At 45.4% G+C, this 23,487-nt stretch overlaps 1 protein-coding gene across 1 annotated transcript in view; it reads left to right on the forward strand.

Annotated features, from left to right (window-relative positions):
- Nucleotides 1-21,608: 21,608 nt before the first annotated feature.
- SUN2 (Sad1 and UNC84 domain containing 2) overlaps nt 21,609-23,487 on the forward strand; it is a 157,870-nt gene continuing 155,991 nt past the window's right edge. Inside the window, exon 1 of the mRNA XM_029590197.1 lies at nt 21,609-21,653. The gene's annotated coding sequence lies outside the window, so the exon portion shown is untranslated. The remainder of the gene's footprint in view (nt 21,654-23,487) is intronic.

The raw sequence follows: 23,487 nt of genomic DNA on the forward strand, positions 1-23,487 counted from the left end.
CTGAACCCTTTTGTAGGGTTGAAGAGGAAACGCCTAAGGATGTCAGCAGGAGGACTGCCCACCACTGGCCCTTTACGAGGAGAGAGGAGGCGTGACTGCGTGACTAGGAAGAAGGCAGGACCAGGGACAGCGAAGTCCTGCAGTGAAGGAGGAAGAAGGCCTTGACATTGGCGGCTCCCTGCCGCGAAGAACGAAGATGATGGCAGCTTCCAGGCTGCGTGAAGAGGAGCTCTGGAGTGGCCCCCAGGCCGTGGAAGAGGACCCAGATGATGGTGGCCTCCGGGCCGCAGAAGAGGAGATCAGAGTGGCCTCCAGGCCACGGAAGAAGAATGTTGGCGGCAGCATAACCACGAAGAGCCAGAGGAGGTGGCACCCAGGCCGCAAAGGAAGCAGCGGAGTCGGCGGCGGCCTCCAGACCGTGAAGAGGAGCATCGAGAGCGGCCTCCTGGTCGTGGAAGTGATGGTGCTGGTGGCGGTCTCCAGGCTGCGGAAGAAGGAAGAGTCGGCGGCAGCAGCCTAGCCGCAAAGAAGGAGCAAAAATGGCCCCAGGCCGTGAAGAAGACAAGCGGCAGCGGCGACGATGGCAGAGGCCTGCTGCGGAACGGCAGTGACAGCGAGGGAGATGTTGGCGGCCTCCGGGCTGCGAAGAACGGCATCGGAAGGCTGGCAGCGGAAAGGTAAGAGGCTGCTTGTGGCCTAGGCGCAAGCAGCATCACAGCACACTGCAGTTATCCTGAAGCTAATTCTACTTTCAATCTATGCGATGCTTTCAAAAATTATTTTCAATCTAAAATTCATAATATTGTGAACACCTTTCCCAGCTCTCTTCAAGATATTTCATGTCCTCCTGCCAAGAGCACTTAGAAAACCTTCGATGATATAACTAGTACCGAAATCATTCATATTATATCTAAGATGAGGCCTTCTACTTATCCGCTATCTCCTTGTTCAACCACCTTGCTCAAAACTATCAAGAATGAGATTGCTCTACCCATTGCTCATATAGTCATTTCTTCTCTATCTACTGGATCTTTTCCTGATTCCTTAAATACAGCTATTATTACTCCAATTGCTAAAAATTCCATTAATACCATTCCAACATTCAGCAAATTTCGTCCTATTTCTGCTTTACCATTTCTTGCTAAAATTATTGAATCTCTAGTTTTAAAATAACTTTCTGATTATCTAGATAATAACTCAATTCTTGATCAATATCAGTTTGGCTTTAGACCAAATCATAGCACAGAAACTCTGCTTCTTTTTTGTACTGAATTCATAAGAACATAAGAAATTGGCATACTGGGTCAGACCAAGGGTCCATCAAGCCCAGCATCCTGTTTCCAACAGTGGCCAAACCAGGCTACAAGTACCTGGCAAGTACCCAAAAACTAAGTATATCCCACGCTACTGATGCCAGTAATAGCAGTGGCTATTTTCTAAGTCAACTTGATTATTTTATTGTATTATTTATTTAGTGATTTTTGTATACCGGCATTCATGTTGATACATATCACGTCGGTTTACAACATAAATCAAATGTTAGTTACTACATTTGTATATAAAAGAAGGGTAACTTTTAAAACAGTTCATCTAAAATATAAAATCTGTGTCAACATAAGCTAAAATACAGGTAATAACAGGTAATGGACTTCTCCTCCAAGAACTTTTTATTTTTTCGTGATTATCGATCCATCTTGCAAGCGTTGGTTCTGACGGGACTAGATTAAATGGTTTATATATCGGTTTGCCGGAGAACACCATCAAACCTTTGCAGTTAATCCTCAATTCTGCAGCCAGACTTTTAACAGGCACAAGTCGTACACAACACATCACGCCAGTTCTATTCAATTTACACTGGCTGCCTATTAAATATCGAATTCAGTATAAAATCCTGTCACTAGTACACTCTCTACTAAACAATACAGATTCTACTTGGTTGTGTTTCTCGTTAAGAGTTTACAAACCACAGAGGGAACTTAGGTCAGCAGGACAAAACTTGTTGGAAGTGCCATCAGTAAAAAATGCCACACTAAATGTGACCAGAAACCGGGCCTTCTCAGTGGTAGGTCCCACACTCTGGAACGCTCTGCCGAACCCCTTAAGGCAAATACATAACGCAAAGGAATTTAAAAAGGCACTGAAAACTCATTTATTTCAAATAGCTTTTAAAGATATGATAACTCCCAGTTTGAAATAACAATACTAGATGACCATTGTATATTTAATGTTTTCTTATTTATATAAAACGCTTAAGTTAATTACTTTTTACATGATTTTCTGTTCTTTGAGTTTTTCATAAAGTAGTTGCCAATTTTTTTCTTTTTACTATTACAAGTTATATCATTGATAATGATTCCCTTTGTATTTTTATTCTCACTTATTGTATCTTCTTGTTTTAATTTTTGTTTTTTGATTTCACTATTATTATATAATTACTCTCCTATTTTATGTTATTATTGTAAACCGCTTTGAACAGTAATATCACTGAAAAAACGGTATAGAAATGTTTTAAAATAAATAAATAAATAATAAATAACTTATCCAAACCTTTTTTAAACCCAGCTACACTAAATACACTAACCACATCCCCTGGCAACAAATTCCAGAGTTTAATTGTGCATTGAGTGAAAAAGATTTTCCGCCGACAAGTTTTAAATGTGCCCCATGCTAACTTCATAGAGTGCCCCCTAGTCCTTCTATTATCCGAAAGAGTACATCAGGGTTTTGATTCTGGTACATCCTAAGTCTATATTTTTCTTGATCTTTCAGCAACGTTTGATACTATAAATCATGACATTCTTCTCTCTTGTTTGTCCAACATTGGTCTCTCTGCTACAATTCACAGTTGGTTCAAATCATATCTTCTCAACCGCTCTCAACAAATACACTAACTCCACTACATCTTCCTGGTTCTCACTAAGCACTGGTGTACCTCAGCGATGTAACATTTCCACAGCCCTGTTCAGTATATATCTTTCTCCAATTTGTCAGTTGTTGTCTACATTTAAAATTTCATACCATCTCTATGCAGATGATATTCAGCTCTTTTTTTCCTACACGGCATGACTGGATCTCAACTTTAAAATTCATCACTCTGTGTTTAACTTTGATTAAATCCTGGTTGTTTCACCATAGACTGTTTGAATCTTTCCAAAACTGAAATCATGTTCCTAGGTAATCCTTCCTTCTTTGATATTCCAAATCATATTTCAATTGATAACACAAACATAAATATTACTAAAAAGGCCTGTAAACTTGGAGTTTACTTTCATCCAAAACTCAATATGCAGTCCCATATTCAACTTGTAGAAAAATTCATTCTATAAAATCCATTTATTGAGACACATAAAGCCCTTTTTAGAACATAATGCATTCCGCACAGTTCAGTCTCTCATACTAAGTGGGTTAGATTATTGTAACACTCTCTATACTGGTTTACCACTTTCTACTCTACGACCATTTCAACTTCATCTTTACGATGGCGGCGGCCATCTTTAAAGATGGCGCCGGCCATCCAGTGCTCCTACCATGTGACAGGGGCCGGCCAATGGCACGGATACCCTGTCACATGGTAAGGGCAAAGGGTCATCGGTAGGGATGTGCAGACCAAAAGTTTAAGTTCATAAGTCCATAAGTCGAAAGGGGGTCCCATTTGCGGTCAATATGGACATATGGAGAATTCCATAAGTTGAGTCTATGTCCATATGTGCAAATAAAAATTTAAACCCCTCACCCGCCTTAATCCCCCCCCCTCCCAAGACTTACCACAACTCCCTGGTGGTCCAGCGGGGTCAGGACGCCATTCCTGAACTCCTTTGCAAGGAGCACGTGACGTCGGCGCCACGTCAGAGTGACGCGACGTCACGTGATTCCCCTCGGGTTCACTCCCGGACCCCTCGTTGGGCTCAAAAGGAACTTTTGGCCAGCTTGGGGGGGCCTCCTGACCCCCCCAAGCTGGCCAAAAGTGCCTTTTGGGCCCAACGAGGGTTCCGGGAGCGAAGCCGAGGGGAATCACGTGATGTCGGCGCCACGTCAGAGTGACGCGGCGCCGACGTCAGGAGGCCCCCCCAAGCTGGCCAAAAGTTCCTTTTGAGCCCAACGAGGGGTCCGGGAGCGAACCCGAGGGGAATCACGTGACGCTGCGTCACTCCGACGTGACGCGGACGTCACGTGATTCCCCACGCGTCCGCTCCCGGACCCTCACGGAACTTTTGGCCAGCTTTGGTAAGTCTTGGGGGGGGGATTAAGGAGGGTGAGGGGTTTTAAATTTTTATTTAGATCAACAATCGCGATTTCCAACGTATTCAACATAGCTATGTTGAATAAGTTGGAAATCCGATCGTTTAAGCCTCATCTTTTTTTTAAGTTAAAAAAAAAAAAAGTTGCGTTTTCCATTTAAGTTCAAAACGAATGCACAACCCTAGTCATCGGTGCCATCTTTATGAGTGGCAGCCGACGGCCCGAGAACGGGAGATTGCTCCCGAGACCACCACTGGACCACCAGGTATTTTTAAAATGTTTTGGGGGGATCGGGAGGGTGGGGGAAGCTAAGGGGTCATTTTTAAAGGGTCGGGTGGGTTTTTTTTTATCGGGCCATTGGCGCCATTTTTGACTGGCAGCCAAAATGGCACCGATGGCCTGAGAGCGGGAGATCGGTCCCCGCGCCCCCACTGGACCACCAGGTACTCGTAAAAAGTTTTGGGGGGGTTCGGGAGGGTGGGGGAAGGTAACGGATTAGTTTTACAGTGTCGGGGTGGGTTTAGGGGTTGTTTTGGTGTGCCGGTTTTCCCGCCCTCCCCCCAAATAACTCCCATTAGTGGACAATAACGGGAGTAACGATTTTTCATGATAAATCGGGAAAATTTATATTGTATTGCGCACTCTAACGATTTTTGACGATTTAAAAAATATCGGACGATTTTTTAAATCGTCAAAAAACGATTCACATCCCTAATACTAATTGGGTTAGATTATTGTAACACTCTCTATACTGGTTTACCACTTTTTACTCTACGACCATTTCAACTTGCCCAAAACACAGCCGCCCATTTGCTTTCAGGTACTAAAGCTGTTAGGGAAGATGGAGACCTTGAGCATGGGCAAGCTCAGAGGTCTTCGCAATCTGTTAGGGAGCGATAAGAGAGTGGTCCCATTTCCGAGGAGATTGTGTGCCCTTGGACCTCGGCACAACCCCAGAGGGCTCCACGGTGGTACCGAGACAGATGAGACATGTCTGAGCCTGGGCTGAGACCAGGAATCCAGGCCCCTGCCGACCTGCACAGCCTGAGTGAGACCAACCACACAAGGTTGGTCTCTGAGTGGTCCTCCGACTACTCCAAGCCCTTTCGGACCTGCCGCTGAGAACAGCAAAGGCAGCAGGCCGGACAGGAGACAAGGGCAAATGAAGGCTCTGAAACATGAAGACTCAAGACGAGGAACTTGGAGACGTGAAGACACAGATGAGAGGCTTGAGCACAAAGACTCAGGATCAAGGTTCAGGAACAAAGTCAAGTACTGGGTTGAGGCTGCGACACAGCGCACCCTACACAGCCCACCACAGGGCGGATCCACGGGACTGGTTGCGGACCACGCTTGAGTGTGAAGCAGACTCCAGACGAATACATGAAAGATGAAGCCGGAACATGGTGAAGATTCAGTAGAAGCCTGCACCGAGACGCGTCCTACACAGCCACCTATGGCTAGTCACGGACCACGCTGGAACGGAGCAGGTTCAGCCAGAGTCTTAGGCAGGAACGGAGCAGCCACAAGAATATCTGAGGGCCGAGACAAGATTCAGGGTAAGAGACCAAGACGAGACTTGGCTTCAGACGAGGATGACCCTCCGGAGACTTGCGCTGCAGACGAGAAGACAGGCTCATGCCACGAGGTGACAAGACACAACATGGCACGCCAGAAGAGATAGCAATGAGGAACCAAGGGTCCAGGAAGCAGAAGCGAAGACGAGGCATCAGGAAGGAACATCAGGAAGACCACGAAACATCAGGAAGACCACGAAACAGGGCAAGACGAGAGATAATCCAGAAGAGACCACGAACATGAAGAACTATGAGGGATCCCACGAAGAACAGGAAATACCAGCAGGAGCGAAGACGAGAAGTCTTTGAGAGGAACTAACTCCTTGCGAAGGCAACTAAGGGCTGGAAGCTGAGCCCTTAAATAGGGCTGAAGATCAGGAGACGCCCAGGGAGGAGTCCAGGTGGGGCCCGGGGCATATCCGGCCGCGAGCCCTTTAAATCTCTGAAGGCAGCGCAGCCCGCACCTTAGAAAGAGGAAGTTGTGCAGGACCATGGCCAGCGGCCATGCTGCAGGAGCAGAAACCAGGCCTCTGGGCAGGCCCCAACGAGGGAGGCGGCTTCCCTGCCGCTGACGGAGACTGAAGAGCGGCTCCTGCCGCAGGAGATACCGGCGTCTGCGGCCTCCAGGCCGCGAAGATAAAGATAGCGTCGGTGGCGGTTCCAGCCGCGAGAGGGTCCCGGTAACAGCGAAGGGAAGATTACTATAAATTGTTGGTTCTCAGAAGACTAAAACCTCTGCTTGACATCAATGACTTTTGATCAGTGTTACAAGCTCTGATCTTCTCATCACCTCATCATTAGATTACTGTAATTCTCTCCTCTTGGACCTCCCACAAACCTCTTTACATCCCTTACAAGTTCTCCAGAACTCTGCGGCGAGAGTTCTAACAAACTGCAAGAAGCGTGATCATATCACACCCGTTTTTAATGAACTTACATTGGCTTCCAAAAGCCCAAAGAATACATTATAAAATATGTTGTATTCTACATAAGGCTATCTATAGGCAAGAAACAGATTTGCTGAACTTTTCAATTCGCCTACATACCCCACACAGGACAATACAATCAGCCAACAAAGGCCTTCTCCAAATCCCTTCAGTAAATACTAGAGATGTGAATCGGAACCAGAATCGGTTCCGATTCCGGTTCCGATTCACATGTGTTTTTTTTTTTCATCGGGCCTGATCGCAGTTTTGTTTATCGGCTGCACCCAAGCCGATAAATAAAAAACCCACCCCGACTCTTTAAAACTAATACCTTAGCTTCCCCCATCCTCCCGACCCCCCCCCCCCAAAACTTTTTACAGGTACCTGGTGGTCCAGTGGGGGTCCCTGGAGCGATCTCCCGCTCCCGGGCCGTCGGCTGCCACTAATCAAAATGGCACCGATGGCCCTTTGCCCTTACTATGTGACAGGGTATCCATGCCATTGGCCGGACCTTGTCACATGGTAGGAGCACTGGATGGTCTGCGCCATCTTGTGCTCCTACCATGTGACAGGGGCTGTCCAATGGCACTGGTAGCCCCTGTGACATAGTAAGGGCAAAGGCTATCGGCGCCATTTTGATTACTGGCAGCCGATGGCCCGAGTGCAGGAGATCGCTCTCGGACCCCCGCTGGACCACCAGGGGCTTTTGGCAAGTCTTGGGGGACCCTCCTGACCCCCACAAGACTTGCCAAAAGTCCAGCGGGGGTCCGGGAGCACATGGTAAGGGCAAAGGGCCATCGGCGCCATTTTGATTAGTGGCAGCCGACGGCCCGGGAGCGGGAGATCACTCCAGGGACCCCCACTGGACCACCAGGTACCTGTAAAAGTTTTTGGGGGGGTCGGGAGGGTGGGGGAAGCTAAGGGATTAGTTTTAAAGGGTCGGGTGGGTTTAGGGGTTATTTTTGTGTGCCGTTTTTCCCGCCCTCCCCCAAAATGATAAGAGAACCCCCACGATCAATATCATGGGGTTTTCCTATCGTTTTGGGGGAGCCCCCGATTTCTGACGATTTTGAAAATATCGTCCGATATTTTCAATCATCCGAAGCCCGATTCACATCCCTAGTAAATACAGCCCACCTTACTTTAGTTCGTGAGAGGATCATCTCCATTGCAGGTCCCAGTGTATGGAATACAATGCCTGCTGAATTGGGACTCGAAACAGAGTTTAAAAAATTTTAAAAAGCCTTAAAGACCTGGCTGTTTGAAAAAGCGTACTCAGCCTTGAGAAAGGATAACAAATTTGAGAGCTAAGGACTATTATTAATTTCTGGTTTTGTTTTTTGAGAATGAAGTAACTGTGTATTGAATGTGTGCTGTAAAATTCTAATATATATTCTGTGTTTTATATTTTATTTGTGAACCGTTGTGATGTATTTCTAACGACGGTATATAAATGTTTTAAATAAATAAATAAAGATATTAATGAAATTTGATTATTTTTATGTTTGTTTATTTCATAGGGTTTTTTTGTCTATTTTATGTTTATTTATGAATGTGCTTTGTAAACCGCCCCAAACGTTGAAGGGCACGGTATATAAGAGATTTTAAATAAATAAATAAATAGTTTTACACTTAACTTGATAATGCTTATGCTTTTTCCTATTTTCTTCAAAGGGATCCTTCCAATTTTTTAAGGATTTTTTTTGGCTAATATAGCCTTTTTCAGCTTACCTTTTAACCATGCCAGTAATCGGTTTTGCCATCCTCCCACCTTTCTTAGGCTAAAGAACCCAAAAGAAGACAGAAAATGACTCAAAAAAGACCCTAAAAAGAAGGCATAAACAGAGAGAGAATAAATAGAAGCAGGGGCACACAAAGATTTTAATTTCCTTATATATACCTTCCTGGTCCTTGCGTTCATAGGACGATATCTTACTTGAGATTCCTTCTTTCAAGTATGTTCGCTTACTTGAAATTTGTACTACAGCATTTTCTGGTATGGAATGCACTACCAAGGCAGCAGTGCCTGATTTCTGATATTAAATCCTTTTGTAAACAATTGAAGACATTTTTATCTCAGGAAGCTTTTGCTAATGTTTAACAGTAATTTATTTATGCAACAGTTTTATGTTTGTTTATATGGTCTCTGTTTTATTGTTCACTGCTAAACTCAATTGATTTATTATAAGAAAGTTATAAAAACTATTAAATAAAAAGGTTTTAAAGCTTATTTTAGTGTTGTAATCCCTGGGCGGGATGGATCCTTTTATTTACACCCAGGAGAACACAGAAAGAAATAGGGGATGGACCCTTTCTGCACAACTCTTTTTCTACCCACCAGATAGCTTTACTCTCTGAAGCCCAGGTTCCTAATTGTGGGGATGAACAATACTTCTTATACCCTGCTTCTTTGCAGTTCAAGCCCCTTTTTGTCCTTGATGCACAGCAATAATAATTAACACAGCCTTTGCATCCATTAAACACACAGGAAAAGGATGGTAGTTTCTAACTGATTTACTGATAGATGATTAGGTCACAATGCTATTTACACTTCACTTCATTTTCTTAGTTCCATTCAGTAAATATTAAGACAGAAGAAAGATACAGTAAACTTGTGACTCCACTTTAGCAAAAGTCTTTATTTTCTAACAGGAAGCTATATATTTACACTGAATTCCTTCTTATTCTCCAACTCCTTAAAGTTCAATATCCACTTAGATTGAAAGTAGTTCAATCTGGAGGAAGTGACGTCACTCCTCATGCGAGCAGGCTAATTCTCTGCCTTCCGCTCACACCGAGCTTTTAGCATGCCATACCAACGAGAACGAGCTCAAAATACCTGGCTGCGCTTCTGAGCTGATCTGGCACACACCTCCGATGTCTGCGAAACGAAAATCAGCAGACTTACGAAAACACTCCTACTCGAAAATCGGAGATGGACTGGGGATTCAAAATGGCATCGGAGGAGATCATTGCCGAAATGGAGGAAGAGGCAGTGGGACCCGGCGAATCAAGCCGTGATTTCCCTACCAGAGCAGAAATGAGGAGATGGTTCGTTGAATTACAACAGGATCTCAAAAATTACAAATCAGAAATGTATGCCCTCATAGAAGAGACATGAAGTTTGTGGAAGCAGTCCTTGGTAGTTTGGTTAATAAATGATTTTAGATTTAGCCGATTATCTATGATAACTCCTAAGTCTCTTACTTGTGACATTTGCAGGTTGGCTTGAGGGTTCGTAGTGAAGTTACTGTTTTCCGGGGTAATGAGAAGGAATTCACTTTTTGAAGCATTTAGTATTAAGTTTAAGCTGGTGAGGAGGGCGTTGATTTTTTTAGAGCAATTTTCCCAAAATTCTAGTGTTTTTGTGATGGATTCTTTAATGGGAAGCACGATCTGGACATCGTCAGCGTATAGGAAGTGTTTCAGTTTCAGATTGGTTAACAACTGGCAAAGTGGAAGAAAGTAAATGTTGAAGAGTGTGGGTGAGAGAGAGGAGCCCTGAGGAACTCCTAGTGAGGAAGGATAATGGTGAGATTCTTTATTGTGGATTTTGACCTTAAAGCCTCTATTCTCAAGGAATGTCTTGAACCAGGCCAAAGCGGTTCCTGTAATGCCGATGTTCACTAACTGATTTAGGAGAGTGGAGTGGTTAACGGTATCAAATGCTGCCGAGAGGTCCAGTAGGATCAATAGGAAGGCATGGCCTTTGTCGAAGCCCATGATGAGGTAGTCTGTCAAGGAAATGAGAAGGGATTCAGTACTTAATGCTTTTCGGAATCCATATTGAGTAGGGAACAGAATTTTGTGATCTTCGATGTAGTCTGATAGTTGAGTGTTAACTAATTTTTCCATGACCTTGGCTATGAATGGAAGGTTGGAGATCGGGCGGAAGCTGTTGGGATCTTTGGGCTCCAGATTTGGTTTCTTAAGTAGAGGTTTGATGGATGCCAGTTTAAGGTCGTATGGGTAGAATCCATGGGATAACGAACAGTTAATAATGTCCGCCAGTGATTTGGAGATGGTGTCAGGAATTAGAAGTAGGAGTTTGGTCGGGATTTGGTCAAAGGGATGTGAAGAAGGTTTCATTTTCTTCAAAACTGTTAGGATCTCTGCAATTGTGATGGATTCGAAGGATTGGAGAGATAAAACGACTTTAAAACGACAGCAGGCCCAACCTATCATCGTAAAGGTGAAACACCAAAATGGCACTATGTTAACGGATAACACCTCTATATGCCAACGGTTTCACCAATTTTTCTCGGATCTGTACTCCGAGGGCGGTGAAATAAATATAGAGGACATTGATCGATATCTGTCTACATTAACTCTTCCCAACCTCACGAAAGTACAACAAACAATTCTAGATAGGGACATCTCCGAGGCTGAAATCTCAATAGCTATAAAATCACTAAAATCTGGGAAATCTCCAGGACTCAATGGCTATACGGGCCGATTTTATCAGGCTTTTACCACCTCGCTAACTCCCATTTTAGCCAATTACTTTCGGGCCCTAAGGGATGGCATTCCAGTCTCCTCTATAGCTAATACAGCAGGAATTACAATTCTACCCAAACCAGGAAGGGATCCAACCCTTTGTGGTTCCTACTGACCAATTTCTTTGATAAACATAGACTTAAAATTGTTGGCTAAAATTTTAGCGACATGATTGAATAATTTTATCGCTTCCATTATACACTCTGATCAAGCTGGTTTTATCCCAGGGAGACAGGCAAGCAATAATGTCCATAAAATCTTAGACCTAATATGGTGAGCGCAACAACACAAAATACCTACATTAGCTCTCTCGGTTGACGCTGAGAAAGCTTTTGATATGGTGCACTGGCCATATTTATTTTCATTATTGCGGAAAATTAACTTTGGATGCTCTTTTTTGCAATGGTTACAACTTTAGAATGGACCGCTGGCTTGTATAAAAGTCAACGGAGATCTTCCTCCACTTGCCCAGTGAAAAGAGGCACACGGCAGGTTGCTCTTTGTCGCCACTCCTGTTCGCTATTTTTCTGGAGCCCTTCGCTACAAAGGTGCGGAACAATCCGGACATCAGAGGTATAAAAGTGGGACAATTTGTTTCTAAATTGTCACTCTTTGCCGACGATGTCCTACTTACCATTACAGATCCGGAGATATCCTTGCCTAGTTTGACTACCAAAATGGAAGATTTTAGCAAGATTTCAGGGTTCAGGATCAATTGGGAAAAATCTGAAATTTTAAATAAAAATACACCACCTATTCTAGCAAATTTCCTTTGCACCAAATTCAAATTTAAATGGGCTTCCAAACAGATTAAATATCTGGGGATATATCTGAGTGTCACCCATGAACTATTTCAATTAAATTATGATGCACTATGGCTAAAAATAATCCGAGATTTGGAAGAATGGAACAGATATCAAATATCATGGCTAGGAAGGATTGCAGCCATTAAGATGACGGTTCTACCCAAATTATTATATCTCTTTCAGACATTACCCATCTCAGTCCCAAAACAGCAGCTCAGAAAATGGCAGAAGAGACTCATGCTTTATATTTGGGGAAGCAGATGACCCAGAATTGCAAGGTCTGTTCTGTATAAACATCGAGTATAGGGAGGCCTGGGGGTTCCTAATTTAGATCGCTACTATCTAGCTGCACAATTTAAAACTTTAGTGGACTGGCACAGAACACATAACATAAAACCTTGGATCTCTTTTAGCCAGCAACTACTGGGGGACATTCCCATTTCTAGTATACTATGGCAGCCAAAAAGAACTTGGAAGGTAGAACCTATGAAGTCTCTCCCACCATTTATGACGTTCACAATAGATATCTGGATTAAATACAGTAACACACTGGTGAGGAATAGGATATACCATAGAAGCACGTACTTATATGCGAACACTGCCTTCACTCCAGGGTATGATAGCTTGGTATTTAGGGCTTGGAAATCTAAGAATATCCGATACTGGGAACAAATATGGACTGGTAAGGATTTGCTTCCCCTTTGAGATTTGCAAATCAAATATGACTTACCTGCTACGGATATTTACCCGTACCTGCAATTACGACACTTTGCACAGAAATATGGGCTTCAGGGCCAACTACAAGATAAGTCTGACTTTGAAATCCTATGTCAGAAGGCTGACCATGCAACCAAACTCTATCCACAATATATAACTTGCTAGGATGGGCCTTGTTTACTAAATCTAAACATCTCATAGCCTGGGAAAGGGATCTTCAGAAAACATTTACTCAACGGGAATGGGAAAGGATATTTACCCGATTAGGCAAAGGGTTAATAGCTACCTCAATGATAGAAAATGCCTACAAACTGTTATATCAATGGCACTACTGCCCAGTTCGATTACATAGAATGATATCTACAGTTTCTGATAAATGCTGGAGGGGATGTCTTGAAACGGGCAGTTATTTACATGTTTGGTGGGATTACCCACCAATTAGTAAACTGTGGCACGATATCGAGATCTGGGTTAGCCAGATGTTTCACACAAGACTGGAGATTCAACCTCAACATGCCTTGCTGGGTGTACAGTAGGGATGTGCAGAGCAAAAGTTTAAGTTCATATGTCCATATGTCCAAAGGGGGTCCCATTTGCGGTCAATATGGACATAAACAGAATTCAATGAGTTGAGTATATGTCCATATGTGCAAATAAAAATTTAAACCCCTCACCCTCCTTAATCCCCCCCCCCCCCCAAGACTTACCACAACTCCCTGGTGGTCCAGCGGGGTCAGGACGCCATTTCTGACCAACTTTGCAAGGAGCACGTGACGTCGGCGTCACGTCGGAGTGACGTGGCGTCACGTGATTCCCCGCGGGGTTGCTTCCGGGATCCTCGTTCGGCCCAAAAGGAACTTTTGGCCAGCTTGGGGGGGCCTCCTGACACCCCCAAGCTGGCCAAAAGTTCCTTTTGGGCCGAACGAGGATCCCGGAAGCAACCCCGCAGGAATCAAGTGACGTCGGCGCCACGTCAGAGTGACGCGGCGTCACGTGATTCCCCGCGAGTTCCCTCTGGCACCCTCGTTCGGCTCAAAAGGAACTTTTGGCCAGCTTGGGGGGGTCAGGAGGCCCCCCCAAGCTGGCCAAAAGTTCCTTTTGGGCCGAACGAGCGTTCCGGCGCGAACCCGCGGGGAATCACGTGACGCCGCGTCACTCCGACGTGGCGCCGACGTCACGTGCTCCTCGCAAAGAATTTCAGAAATGGCGTCCTCACTCCTCGCTGGATCACCAGGGAGTTGTGGTAAGTCTTTGGGGGGGGGGGGGATTAAGGAAGGTGAGGGGTTTAAATTTTTATTTTGGATCAACAATCGCGATTTCCAACTTATTCAACATAGCTATGTTGAATAAGTTGGAAATCCGATCGTTTATGTCTCATCACTTTTTTAAGTTAAAAAAAAAAAAAAAAAGTAGCGTTTTACATTTATGTTCAATACGAATGCACACCCCTAGTGTACAGCTTGCCTCCTTGATTTACAACGACAAGGTGCTTACCTATATACTAACTGCCGCTAGAGTTGAAATTGCCAGGAATTGGAAATCCACTATTATAACCCACCTTGGGAGTAGTTCAATATAAACTGGCAAAAATCTATGTACTGGCAGAAATTACGGCACGGAAGCATAAGCAGCTGGGAAAGTTTCGGTATATGGCAAGAGACACTTTCAAACTCGCCCCAGGATTCCGATAACCTTGAGGATAACCACTGACTCTTTCCTCTTAATTCTCATATGGTTACTGATACAGTGAATTCTTTGATAACATTACCAAGTGACTAAGGGAAGGGAGGGGGGTGGGGATGGGGGGGATATAAAGATAATAATTGACACCACACAGCCATGATGGGAAATGACCATGTTTATATTTTATTTTCTAGTTCAGCAATCCTAGGTTATTGGTGTACTCTCAACTTAAACATTGTATGTAACACATTGATATATTTACTGCATTCATATACGATAGTATAATAGTTTATATTTTATGCCTTACTACACCATGTTATACTTGTATTATTGTGTTTTGAATAAAACATTAAAGAAAAAAAAAAAGAAAGTAGTTCAATCCCTCATAATTTCCCAATTAAATTCTTAGCTCCTCCCACTGGAGGTAGTTAGAAGTAGATTATCCCAATATTTAATCAGAACTCAGACCCAGATTAAATCCATTTCCAAAATCCTATTTAATTACATTGCTCTTTAGGCAGCACCTGCTGGGCACCTCACTTCCCTCATAATGTAATAATTTATTGAGCAGCAACAAAGTGCTTGTTACCTTTCCTTTGTATCCTTCCAGTAGTGCACTTTACCGGGATCCCTTTCTTTATATGAAAACTTTACACACTTCTGTTTCTTTCTGGATGAAGGACCTCACTCTTTAATGGGTCTGGTTTACTGAGTCCTAGGTTTCAAGGGCCATCAACTCCAAGTGGAGCAAAATAGTCTTAAGATCCAAAAAGGAGGAAAAAATAACCAGGAAGGGTAGAATAAAACTTCCTTGCCTCCAAAAAGAGGAGATAATGCAAAAAGACAGTTCCTTCAAAATATATGTAACCCTTACCTGGGGTGTTTAGTCCCAAGGGCACACAATCACATTTATAACCTCTAGGGCTACTCCAGCTAGCTGATTCCTCCCCAGCTTGACTCTTGATCTCTGGAGGGGATTCTCATTTACTGGTGCTTGCCTACCTACAGGCCGATTCAGTAAAGTCCGCGGGAGAGCAGGCGAACGCCTGCTCTCCCGGCGCGCGATACAGTATTTAAATGAGGCCCGGCAGTAGAAATGGGCAAAAGGAGGCGCTAGGGACACTAGCGCGTCCCTAGCACCTCCTTTTTGACAGGAGCAGCGGCTGTCAGCGGGTTTGACAGCCGATGCTCAATTTTGCCGGCTTTGGTTCTCGTGCCCGCTGACAGCCACGGGTTCGGAAACCGGATGCCGGAAAAATTGAGCGTCCGGTTTTCGACCCGACAGCCGCCGGCCGACTTCCAATATTTTTTTTCATTCTTTTAAACTTTTTTTTACTCTTCGGGACCTCCGACTTAATATCGCCATGATATTAAGTCGGAGGGTGCACAGAAAAGCAGTTTTTACTGCTTTTCTGTGCACTTTCCCGGTGCTGGAAGAAATTAAGGTAGGCGCTAATTTCTTAAAGTAAAATGTGCGGCTTGGCTACACATTTTACTTTCTGAATTGCGCGCGAATACCTTATAGGGCCATCAACATGCATTTGCATGTTGAGGGCGCTAATAGGTTCGGCGGGTTGGACGCGCGTTTTCCGCCCCTTACTGAATAAGGGGTAAGGGAAAATGCGCATTCAATGGCAGATAAACAGTGCGCTCCGTCGGAGCGCACTGTACTGTATCGGCCTACTAGTGAGTTGAGTAGGCTCACAGGTCTTTGGTCCCCTGAAAAGGGCCCCTTGCCCCAAAGGGATATCAGGCTTAAAATATATCTCTCTGAAAAATAGGAGAAGGACCTTTAGGCAGGGAATGCACTAGGAGATGTCACTTCTAAAAGAAACTCTTTTGGGTGAGACTGGGAGGCCTCACCAGAATGTGGAAAAAATACATTTTTCTCTCTGACTTCTCGCTAACTGAATGCCACAATGTCGTAAAATGGCTGGGCTAAATAGCACTGAGTCATTCAATCAGAACCTCCAGGTGGGAGAGACTGAAGGGTATGGATGGCTCCCTTTCAAACGGGCCGATGCAATACCGTGCATGGCTTAACACGTGATTGAAGACGTGATTGAATCCCCAATCCAATATGGGGATTAGCGCATTCAAAACGCACATCCAAATCACCGCGTAGCTAAGGCTCATCATGTGAAAATTCATGTAGATGAGGCTATTATCTAATCCCCACAATCCAATAAATTTTCAACTTGGCCAATGCACCCTTGCAGTGCAGCAAATTTTACGCCAGCCCAGGGCTGGCATAAAGGTATGCCATGCTCAAGGGTGCATTGAAAAAAAAAGAAAAATCCTGCTATTGTTCCTTCTAATAGTACCGTAATGATACTAAGTAGGAGGAACTAAATAAAGTAGTAGTTGTGTTTGTGGCATTGTGGACCCTTGGTCGCAGTTATGATGACTCCGCCCTCGGGGAGGAGCCCCGTGAACAACCACTGCGATAGACTGAACTCAGATAGCAGACACAGTATGGATAGAGGCTTTATTGTTCTGCTGTAGATAGATGGTGAAAGCAGGAAGGTAAGGCACTGATTCACGAAGTGCCAGTACGTTCAGCAGGCTCAGAAGTATAGTCTCACCCAGATGTTCACGATAGGCGGGAGCCCGCAGAGCGGGTAATGCCGCGGCTGGTGGGTGGAGCTGGAGCACCGGATCGTAGAGGTACTCACAGGAATGATGGCGTCTTCCTGATGGTGGAAAGGTGGGACCGAAGGTCCGTGGTGCAGGATATGATGGGTGGTAGGCCCTCGAGGAGCGAGTACCCGATGGTCCGATATCCTGAAATGTAGAGAAAGAGAAAGACCCACAAGGAGCGGTTGTCTAAGTGAGGACCCCGAAGGGTAGATGGAAGCAAGAGACCCTCGCAGAGCGGGGGTCTAGAGCTTCTACAGGAGCAAGGCCCTTGGAGTGATAGCGGCGTCTTAAGTGTGCAGTTTAAAGCGGTCAGGGTAGCTAAACCGAAGTCCTTGCTAACTCAAGGTGGTAGCGGAAGCGGAGGCTTGTTATACTCGGAAGTACTGATGTCATGCGGTGGGGCCGCCCCCGAGGTTCCCGCCATGACGTGTATTACAGTGTCAGAGATGTGCGCACTCGCGCCCTAGGAGGCCACGGGAGTGAGCATGGCGGACTGGGACGCCCCTGCTAGTTTGGAAACGCCGAGTCCCTTGGCACTCTGCACCGGAGGCAGCCATCTTGCAAAAGGAGAGTGAAGGAGGAGAAAAAGAGGTAAGGCAGAGCAGATGCAGCCGTCTGCGACTGACGGAAGCAACAGCAGTATTTACTAAAAAAAAAAAAAAAAAGTCTTTAAAAAAATTCTGGATGTCCAATAAACACACAAGATACACTGTCCCAGCCAGGTATCTTGTGCATGTATATGCCGGTAGCGGGAGAAAACAGACTTTTGTAGACTGGGAAGGGTCTGCCACATATACTTCCTCTCTATTAGGTTACTGCCAGGTGTATCCTCTGAAGGAGAGTTGCACACTGCAGATCTTCCTTACTCCAAATCCAGCTTTGAATACAGGGATTCCCCAATCCATTGCACCAAGGGATACCAGTTTCTCAAAAATTGGCTTAAAAGGAGTCCAAAGCAAGCATAAAGCCTGGATAGACAATTCAATGGGACTGAGTCCTAAGTGGGGAAAATGTCCTTACTGCTCTCATAAATTAGGTAAAATTAGACAGCAGAGACAGAGAATTCTTGCTTCCTTGAATGAGTAATTAAAAAGACACAATTGCTCAAGCTCCACCTAAAAATCCAGGAGGATAGATGGTGCACCATCTGCACTTCCCACATGGGGGAGCAAAACCAATCCTCTCTCACTAATTTCTATACAGAAACTCCCCAATAAATTAGTACAGTCCTTTTAATTAGGGAAACCAAAGATTCCCTAGTGTTCTTTTTGGTTCGCTGTGATTACCATATCTAATGGCTTGGGGGGGGGGGGGCTATGAGAGTCAAATCCTTGACTTCCCTAACAAACTTCCTACTGGGAAACAAGAGACAAATAGGCCAGCCATAGAATACATTAAGGACGCGGTAATCATAACACCGCCAGACAGAAGTGATTGTTTCCTTTTTTTTTTTTTTAAATGAAGTGTGCCCAGTCGTCTCTCACTGATATTTATGTATTTAAACTGTGAACACAAAAAAAGCTTTTCGGGTATGTGCGTGAACCGCGAGGAAGGCCAGATGTTTACCTCTATCTCGCGGCGGCAGAGGCAGCTGACTGGTAGGGCGGCACTGTGCCTTTAAGGCAGCGCCCGCTGTTTTTCCTGCCTAATCAGAGGTCTGTGCCAAGGTGGAGGGGGTAGGGGGCGGAGGCTCTGGCGGGAGGGAACGGGCCCGTGTTCAAACAGACCAATGGGCACGGAGAGTGGCGATGACTGACAGCCCGCCTGGGCCAGTGGCGGAATAGGCTGGCGCTGTCACGGTAGAACGGGGCCGGGGCGGCTCGGGCTGTCAGCCGCGGCTTCTCTTGAGGTTTTTGTGCGCGTGCTACGGCCGTAAAGATTTCTTGCCTTTGTTCCCCACCCTTTCAGTTCTGCAGGCTTTTTCTTCTCCTGCTTTACAAAACCCCTCCCCCGTCTGTTATTAGTATTTATAAATATTATTTATTTTCCCCTCTTGCTGTTAATTTTATTTCCTTCTTATTACTCCGTCTCTGGTGTCTTTCGTCGTCCTATACCCACCGGTAAACTTTCCCCACCATCTTCTTTTGTGGGTTTGTTTGTTTTTTTTTTGGCCACAGTCTGCTGAGAAGTTTACGAGTGCCCCCGGCAAGCCCCGGACGAAAGAGGAGGGCACGCTTGTGGCGACCGCCGGCGCCACCTCGCTGCCCTGTTGGAGAAGAAGGAGCCTGCGTCGCTGCCACAGCCGCCTTTGTTGGCGCCAGATTATTATTATTATTATTCGTTATTGCTTTGACGCCGCAAGCCTCTACGCAGTCCCGTCTGCGGTCGGATTCAGAAGGATCGGTTGGTGGGTTTCCTTCTAACGCGCCCCTTGCAAGAGGAAGCGAGCGAATAGGTAAGCGCCGGAGGCTGGGCCTGTACTGCATGCTGTCCGGGTGGGCTGGCGAGCCCGGAGGCTGCGGCGCGTGCCCTTGCAATGTGGTGTCCCCGCACTCCCAGCCCTGGCTCTGCTGCAGACTAATAAGTGGGCGATAGAAAACTAGCGCGGGCTGACAATCGATCATTTTTTATACCCTCGCCTGAGGTCTCTGTAATAGCTCAGAGGTTTCCATTGCAAGATGCAGGGCTCCAGTTACTTATTTCTTTATACTTCGCATTGAAATCGAAACCCAAGGCAGTGTAGTGGGATGTCAGCTGAAAAAAAAACCCCCCAACAACCCAGAAATGACCCATGGTTGCCCTCCAGAAAGTGGTCCACTTGGCACCACCCTGTAACTGAGGAGTAAGGGTGGTGGTATATGTGGCTGCCTCACTGTTAGGGAGAATGGAAGCGAAAGGCAAGGGCTGGGTACCCGGGCACGCCTGCTGTGCCAGGCCCAGCGCGGCAGGAAAGCGGCGATCTGAGCTCGTGCTGCAAAAGTGGGAAAGAGGGCAAAAGGCTTAACCCGCTCCTGGGCAGACGCCTCGCGGCTGAAAGCAGGGCCGCAGTTCGTTCACGAGGAAGCGGGGGCTAGTCGATGAGCTCTCCGCCCGGGTGCAAAGTCCGCCGGTGCTTTCTGCTCGCAGATTTTGCACCCCATTTCAGAGGCGATGCATGGGATCTGCTTTCACTTTGCAAACTGCCACAGCCATAAAAGACCGATGGGCTTCCGCCCCCGAGCATCAGTTTTTACTGACAAATCACCCGCGCAGATGTTTGAAAGTTGGAGCTAGGCGTGTTATTTTTTTGGAACCCGCCCGGGAACACCTCCCTCCCTCCCCCCATTCGGGCCGCGGAAGCCTGCTTGCCCTTTTAGCCATTTTAAAGGGGGAGCGTCAGCAGGCGGCCGGTGTAACCTTGTACTTGGGTTTGACAGTTGCCCTCCCGATGTAGGCCATCCGGTACCATAGCAAGAGTCTCAGATCCCGGAATGTTTTTTTGTAGTGCTACGGCTGGGCTCTCAGGTCCTTGGAAGATTGAGATGGGGGAAGAGAGAATTACGGTTACAAGAATCCGGAGGCAATGTGCGGAGACATATATCTCTATCTATCTATCTATCTATATATATAACATAGAAATGACGGCAGAAGAAGACCAAACGGTCCATCCAATCTGCCCAGCAAGCTTTCACTTTTTTTTCTCCCCCATACTTATCTGTTTCTCTTGTCTCTTGTAAGTGGCTTTTTGTTCTATTTCCCTTCCACCCCCGATATCGATCCATTTCCCTTTCATCTGCTCTGATGGTAGCGAGATCTGACCCCTGGGTGTATCGGGTCGCGTTTCCTTCTGTCTCGAGTTCTTGCAGGGCATTTTAGGACCTGTAGTCCTGTTTTGCCTACTGGACTCAAGCAGTAACCAACGGGAGCCCTGACCATGTCGATCTGAGTGACCGATAAGTATGGGAATTTGATATCTGTGGGAGCTTGCTGGGCAGACTGGATGGGCCGTAGGGATCTTTTCTGCCGTCACTTTCTATGTTTCTGTGATGATAAAAAAAATGTGTAGAACTACAAACACCGGAATGCTTTGGTATGGCATTAAAAATAAATGGTAGAGAAAACTGTCTAGCAAGGGCAGAGCAGCTGAATGCTCGGGCTGCAGCCTCCCTAGTTTTGGTAGCTGTCTAGATGATATAAAGTTTGGAGGGGTGGGGGAGGTAGGAGGACCTGGGTGTTAGATTAAGCACTGGGTATTGTACACTCATCTACCCAGGATAGTTGAGAACCAGAGAGACAACACAAATTGATTTTGATAAGGGATGGCAAGCAACTGGTCACATTCTGTGACTGACAGCTGGGATCCATCAACTGACACTGTGGATCCATCAAGTCTAGAGGACGTGAATAAAGAGGAGGCAGCAAAACACTGCACGGAGCGGCAGTAGCCACAGAGGCATTCACGGAGCGGGATGCCAGTGGTTGGTGTTCCACCTTCACGGAGCGGAAAGATGGAGGGCTGCCATCTCCAAAAAAAAAACCAAAAACAAAAAACAGGGGTGGGTAAGAGTATGGGGCAGGGGTGTGGCCTGCTTGTTACAGCGGTTGCTACCCCTAATTGAGCTGGATGTTCACTTGGTTGCAGATGGGAAGTATGGAAATGGGTTAAGTCTCTTCTAGCTTGATTTAAGTTATATTTTTGACTTTTTTTTTTTTACTTGAGTTGGTTGGGGCTGAGGTGTTTTGCCTAATTCTTGACTTACAGGGGTGGCTCATAGTGTTGTCATTTGTATTTTGATTTGCTTCTTTTTATTAAGTTTATTTTGGTCTGTTTGTTCTATTGCTTGCTTTTCATTTCAAGATATGTATGCTTTGTTCAGTATTTTTGCTCCAGTTTGTTATAATTTTCAGAGCTGTGTGCTGTATTTATTTTAATATTATTTTGAACCTCACTTTGGGCACATATGTGAGGAGGCAAGTAATTTAGGAGTTTTAAATGTGTCAGTGCAGTTCAGGGACAATTACGTTGCTTGTATAAAAAAAAGAGGGACGATTACAAGAAAAATTGCAGCCTCCCCAAACTAGATTACTGTTTAAAACCTATTAAAGAGGTAAACTTTCAGCATAGCGAAATAAACATTAACAACAAAATTTGATACAAGGACTGGCACGGACCTGTAAGTTCTGCCTATGTCAAGCCAAAACCTGTTATATAATGCAGTCGGGCCTTCTAATACTTTGTTGTCTGGAGAGCTTTTGCCGTGCAGCAGTGCTTGGCGGGCAGAGGAGTAGTTGCTTTGATGTCCAAGCTCAGCTAGAATCACAGAAGTGGAATAGGATTATAGGTCATGTCTCAATTCTGCAGGCACCTGAGTGGTGAGGTGGCCTGCAGCCCTACACCAGGGGCCATGTGAGTGAGGGGATATGCGAGCCTCCCAGGCTTTCCAGTAGCCTCCTAAGGATGTGATAGTGTCACTCATTTGTGGAGGTTTGGGTACAAAGGATGCTGCAGTCACTCTTCGATTCCGTGCCTTGTTTTTCTGCCACACCTCTGTGGTTATTCTCTGCCGCCTGCCTGAGTTGCAGAGAGCAAAACTGCCATCCTTTCGCTTTTTGTAAAATTGCTGAACTGTGTTCCTGGCCCAGAATGAATGCTGAGATCCCTGGTGCATTTGCACTGCGTGCCCCTATACCCATCACCGAGCTGTCCTCCACCTCCCATCACCACCACCAGATTTCACAGCAAGAATATTTGCATGACCTCAGGGCAGGGGCAAGGGTATACCGGCAGGATTCAGGGGCTGTGGAGGAGTGTTTTGTAGCCTTATAAGGGGCTAAAAATAAGTGAGAACGCTAGCCAGCACTGCTGACAAGCTTTTTATATTTTGCCTGCCAAGAGCTGATTAAAAAAAAACCCCAACACCGAGTAGTGAACTGTGCAGAAGGAAGGAGAGGGGGAGTAGCCTAGTGGTTAGAGCAATGGGCTAAAAACCAGGTGAACTGCACCTTGTGACTTTGGGTAAGTCAATTTATTGCCTCAGTTACAAACTTAAGGGCCAGTGCAGTGCACAGTTTCTGAATGCAGTTAAAACTGAAATAAATGTGATTTCTTAACACACAATGAAGCAAGCTAATGGTATGCTAATGCATCAGGAGTTAAAAAAAAAAAAAAAGCACACAAAAACAGAAAATGTGCGTATAGAAAAGATCTTGTGCACAGCAAAACATGATTTAGGCTCAGCAGTCATATTTTATGTGCAGAAAACCTGCTTTGTGCGCATAAGCCATGTTTTCTGCGCATAAAATACAGAATTCAGGTCCTGGCACTGGAACTCCAGCTTCTGCTCATAGATTAACATTAGCCCTGGAAACTTTACCCCACTTTGAACTTAGAGTTAAGTTTCCAGTGCTAAGAAAACATGAGTTAAGTCAATCTACTGCTCTACATTGGGAGGGTAATACAGTAGCTAATGTTAGCGTTAGCAT

The sequence above is a fragment of the Rhinatrema bivittatum genome, chromosome 2 (assembly GCF_901001135.1).
Source record: "Rhinatrema bivittatum chromosome 2, aRhiBiv1.1, whole genome shotgun sequence".
Classification (NCBI taxonomy): domain Eukaryota; kingdom Metazoa; phylum Chordata; class Amphibia; order Gymnophiona; family Rhinatrematidae; genus Rhinatrema; species Rhinatrema bivittatum.